At 33.5% G+C, this 5,929-nt stretch overlaps 1 pseudogene; it reads right to left on the bottom strand.

The window, feature by feature from the left end:
• Positions 1–1,192: 1,192 nt before the first annotated feature.
• Positions 1,193–4,305, bottom strand: LOC119191489 (annotated as a pseudogene).
• Positions 4,306–5,929: the final 1,624 nt, after the last annotated feature.

The raw sequence follows: 5,929 nt of genomic DNA, 5'->3' as shown, positions 1-5,929 counted from the left end.
TTTTCGAATTCTTTGAATTTTTATTTCTCATGAATTAAACATAAAAAGATATTTTTTCTCTACTAACTTTTTCTTCAGGATCTTTTAGTTAGATAAAAATAACATATTGTTATGTTCCTTAGTGGTTTAAGATATTTTGAGCTTCGAAATAGACGTTCGAAGCGCAAATTTGAAAACCTCTGTTCAGTAATCATTAAACAATTTACAAATACTCAATAAATCTAAAAATTTTCTCTACCAACTTTTTAGACAACAAAATTTTCTATAATAATTACTAATTCATATGTTTTTAAAATAATGTTTTGATGGATATTATCTCCTTCGAAAAGTGCTGTTTTTGAGACATACGGCGCGCGGATGCGTAAACGCTCTTAATTAGGTAGGGCATGTAGGCATATTGATAAAATATATTAAAATCATAATGCATAATATTGCAGTTAATACAAGTGTAATAGCAGCAATAATTTGTTCTTTAACTTGTTTGCTTTAATTTATNTATTTTAAACAAAAATGCGAGGAGAGTTAGTTGATCCATTGTGCCCCGTTACATTTGCCCACGGACAGTTCGAGTACCAGGCGAACATAACGTGATAAGAATTTATCGCTCGTGACATGACGTCGCGTGCCGTGTGGTTTCAGCGAGTAACGAGTTTTTGTTTTATTCTTCAATTTAGTAACTTTATAGATATTTTTGGGTTAAATAAGTTTTACCCATAATAATAATTAAACCAGTATAATTATTACTAACATTAAATATAATATTAAATTACAAGTACATAATCAAAGTTAAGAACTTCTGGTGTTTTCACGTCTAATTGCGACGTTAACGCCATCTCTTGAAATATAGTAAAATATCATCACGGTAAATCTAACACGAACAAATTCTTATCGTTTATACAGTATATCTGACGAAGTTATAAAAATGTATTTATATCAATGGTATCGATAAGTTTTATAATGTTTGTATGCATGAGTACATTTGCTGAATTTTAGTTGGGTTATTGACAATGTAAAATTTCATTGTAGCTCTTTAACTATACGACTTAGTTTATTTAGTAATGTATAGATGGCGTTGTACAAGTATATGTAAAAAATTTTTTCGTCATTTTTCTGGTTTTGCAGGTCAATCAGGTGTACTTTCCTAAAAAAAAGGGATTATTGACAACTTAAATTTTTACATAGACAAATAAAACCGATGCGTATCATATATTTATTAAGCGGCAGACAGACCAATACAGCTAGAACATAATATAAAAAAACTTAACAACTAACTTCCATACCATGTGGCTTCAATATATTATAGTGTACAACTAAAACATGCTTTCCGCATACCAACAGGTGTTCAACTCAAGAGAATATATTTACAAAATATTGCCCTTAATTTATTAAATAAGTTAATATTATGCTACTTTAGTATTGATTCCATGGGACATTTTCTATAGCATGTTTCTTTAATTTGTGCTTTTTGAGATACTTTGAGTCTATGAAAGCTTCCCCACATAGAGAGCAAACATAGGGTCTTTCCCCAGTGTGTGTCCGTAAATGTACCACCAAATTGCCTTTGAGAGCAAAGAACTTCATACAGACAGAACATCCAAACTTCTTTTCCCTTGTATGAGTGAGTTGATGCGTCCGTAAATGAGTTTTCGTCTTGAACCGTAGTGAACAAAGCTGGCATGGAAATGGTCGTTCATTTGTGTGCACTCTCTCATGCATGAGGAGCATGGCTTGACTGGCACATCCTTTGCCACAAATACTGCACTCAAACCTCTTCGCATTCTTGGGCTTTAAGTTCTTATGTGACAGTATGTGCAATTGCATATCTTTTTTCGAAGGTAGGACCTCTCCACACTCCGAGCACAGTAACTCAGTTGGATCGACAATGTGGGTGGTCTCAACATGTTGTTCTAAAGCAGACTCCATCGAAAACATCTTCTTGCATAACGAACATGCATATCCCAACAGTTTGCCAAGATTAGTGGTCACTTCCTGCTTGATTGTTTTCATCAGTTCTTCCTTAACCTTAATAACTTTGGACTTTGAGCACTCTCCGGAATCTTTGTGAGTTGTCAAATCAGCTTTACTTTCAAACGACTGTTCACAGCTGTGGCATGTGAATGGGTTCATAAAGGTCAATCTATGCGTTTGCATTGTGATCTTTTGGCTGAACCTTTTGAAACAGATGTCGCACTCAAATTCTCTTATCCCACTGTGGATCATTAAATGGCGTTTCAAATTGTTGGGATTTGCAAATGTTTTCAAGCATATGTTGCAGCGGGGTTTGATGTTGTTATGTCCATATTTTATGTGTTGTGTGAGTGCTGTCCGTTTTATTAATTGGTTACAGTATGGGCATGTAATTAGGACTCCTGTGACACTGTGGAGCAGCATATGTCCAGCCAAAATCTCAGGAGACTCAAATCCTTTGCCACATAAGTTGCAGAGGTTCTCTCCCCCAGGATTATGTTTGTATTGATGCTTTTCATACTCTGCTAAGTCTTCAAACTGCTCCCCACAGTCACACAGAAATGTGCCATCTTCTTGTTGCAATACAGTTGCAATTTGCCCATCATCGGCATATTCTATAACCAGCTCTGATCCATCATACTTTAAGACTTGAAATTGTGATGATTCATCACCTTCACAAAGTATTACTTCTTGCCCCATTGGGTCGCCATCATTTTCATTTGCTACTAATTGGGTGTCAGTTAAATATTGGATTCCATCATTACTTTTCAAAAGTATAGTACCATCACTACCTGCAGATGTTAGTATTTTGATGTAATTCTTGGAATTGTCCACAATGTCCTGGGAGAGCTCATCTGCAATTGTTTCTTCGAGTCCATCTTCTGCTTGCTGTAGGCCTTGGTCCTGTGAGGTGCTGTCTTGCGTTTCATCTACATTCATGGATACCATATCTTCTTCCTGGCCCTCCTCTTCATTTTCTAGAATAGTAGCTGGCACGTTAACAGGCACTTTGGTGTTAGACATCAAGAACTGATCAATGGTTTGTTCAAACTGAGTGTGGTGTTGTGGCTCTGTGTATGACTCTATTGCGTTTGTTTCATCATTTACTTCAATTTTAATTTGTTCCTGGTTCATTGTATCTTGTGACGTCTCATTCTCCTTAGACTCCTTGTCTTTGGGGTCATCAATGACTAGGACATAATAATAATCATCATCACTGTCCGTTGGTTCTTTTTTAATTATAGCTTCCAATTGTTTAACAGGGTCATTTGCTATTTCTTCTTCAGTTGGTTCCTCGTAATTTGATGTTTGTTCGATAACTTCAGAGCCTTTTTCATTACGGTCACTGAGAATTATGTTTAGTTGTGCACGCAGCTCTGTGTCCATTTTGATGCATTGCTTACGAAATTGATAAGCGGTCATCAGGATGGTAAAACACTCTGTGCATAACTTTGGGCAGACCATCGTCTGCACACACCTGGAATGGATTGGAATTATTAAATTAATATTATAAAATGATTAATTGCATTTTATCAAAGATATTAAGGTCTATGTATTGGTTAAAATTTTAATAATATGCTTATTACGATGTTCTTATAAAAAAAGGATGGATATGTTTAAAATGCATTTGTTTTATGTGTTTTACTGTTGCCTAGTTAAATATAGTACTTATAAAGATTCTTTAACAATAATGAGGTTACAATGATCCAACTGAATACCTACTTAGAAGCATGTATTTTATTAACTAATATAGTTTCAGAAATGTATATTATTTAATATTTCATAAGGGTTTTTTATGTAGTATGAAATGTAACCTCAAAAATATTTTTATTTTTTTATCATTTGATTATATGACAAAATATATGTAAAGAGGTTATGCGTTCGCTTGTACAGACATGAACATTGTAGGTACAACGTAATAAAATTATTACATAGAATATATCACCCATTTCTATGTTTCCCGCGCAAACTATTAACAATACGCACCCTGATCGTAGTTACTTCACGGAATTTATCCTTCAGATTATCTTGAGATTCCAAAAGTGACACTTCAGAATCGGCGGACAAGCAACACCGACAGAAATTAGACCACGAAGTTTCCATTTCCATTTTACTGTTTGTGTTTTATAATATATCGGCACGAATCTGCAAATTAAACATTTATTAGGCCCAGGCATTGTTTTGACACATAGAAATCAGAGACCACAATAAGGTATCCAAAGAGTAAAAATTATCTACGGACCGTACCCATAAAGACGATCTATTCGAAAATTATAGACAAGAGACGAATACAAAATGGTGGCACGGAAATGGACGTCGTGTACATGACGTAACAATTTCGGTTATCAAGAGGGCGCCACTGGTTGTACGTCGTTCTATTTTACGATTCTCCCGCAAGTTCGTTCCTAATTTCGTACAATAAATACGTATTTTTAATACTTTTTATCATTGTAAATCCATAAAAGTAACACGAATTCAATTATATTCTATTAGTAATGTTTTATTAAGATAAGAATGTTTTATTCCACCATAGATTTAAATTGCATTAGTAACTGAGAGAAGCATTTTAAATTTTTTAACGACTTTAAAGCCATGGTTAATAGAGATGATAAATTGTGCTAAAACAAATGCCCAAAATATATAGCTACGAAAGACTAACATTAATATTTAATAGGGACACCAGTATTGGACACCGATTCCAATGTATAGTATTGTTTTTACTTTGATTTTCTATACAGGATATTCTTATTTTTTAACAAGGCATGTAGCCATAATATTAAAAATACTTACTGATTTCTGTGTAACATTTGCTATAAAATATTCATAACTGTTGTTATCGTTTTCAGTAACATGATTGGATACAATTTATAAAAATAATTCGTTTAGAATTTACATGAAGGATGTGACGTAAAAGTTCTCTCAATTTGATGGTGAGTTAGTAATGTACTAGTGATGTATGTTGTAAAAAAAGGGTTCTATAACTAACTACTTAAATAGTTTTAAAATGTCTTTACTTGTAAATATTTTATTCGTTAAAAAATATATAATTTTCTTACCAGCTTAGCTAGTATTTGTATCTTGACTTTTTATTGCTGAGCAATAAAAAAAAGAAACTCTAATTGTTACAATAATTTTAATATTTTTGGTGATGGCAACTTTTGTGTAATGTTAATTGTAGTTTGAATTACATATCACGTTATAACGCCAAACTTCTTAATTTAAAATGTTTTTGTCTACTCTCTCCCGAAAAATGTCTCGCATCGTTTAAAACATTCATTTTCATTATGTTTCAGTTGACCCAGATTCTGTTGTGCTCAATTTCCATCAAGTAGTATGTGCGGAGTAGAATAGAAATTTCCCTTTATATTTTCTGATAATGTAAACAGTAAAGAAAATATATTTCTATGAAGTTTAGGCCACATCAGTTTATCATAAAGATCTAGACTTTTGTTTTTTTAGACTAAGTACGTTTAAGGCTAAGGAAATTTAATCTAGGCGCTTGGTGCGTTAAAGGGTCAGCACGTGATATAGTTAACGCTACGCCTGTCCATATGCAATAGCAATGTTACCCAAAACCATAAATAACAAAGAATTGCAGACTGAAATCTAAAGGTTCATTGAGGTTTTTGTAAAATACAGATAGCATGGGCGTAATCAGGTTTTACTAGTGGGCGGGGGCAAGTCGGAAATTTCATACAGATAGCTGCAACAAATCAACGCAAGTATTAACATACAACAGTATGCAGATATTTGTGTTGAATCAATCATTCTAAATTCATAAAGTACGCCACGTAATAGGCCCGATGTCTTCTATAATATCTCGGGGTATATATATAAACTTCGGTATACTATAAATGCATTTTGCCTAAGGCTTTGAGACCAAAAAAGCCTTATGAAAGTATATTCAGTCAAGTGTGCCCAAGCGTTAAAATGACTGAGCCTTAAAAGGCACTTATTCACC

Source organism: Manduca sexta, unplaced genomic scaffold, assembly GCF_014839805.1.
Source record: "Manduca sexta isolate Smith_Timp_Sample1 unplaced genomic scaffold, JHU_Msex_v1.0 HiC_scaffold_1560, whole genome shotgun sequence".
NCBI classification, from domain to species: Eukaryota; Metazoa; Arthropoda; class Insecta; order Lepidoptera; family Sphingidae; genus Manduca; species Manduca sexta.
Note: the sequence above shows the minus strand (reverse complement) of the source record. Positions and strands in the feature narration are given on the sequence as shown.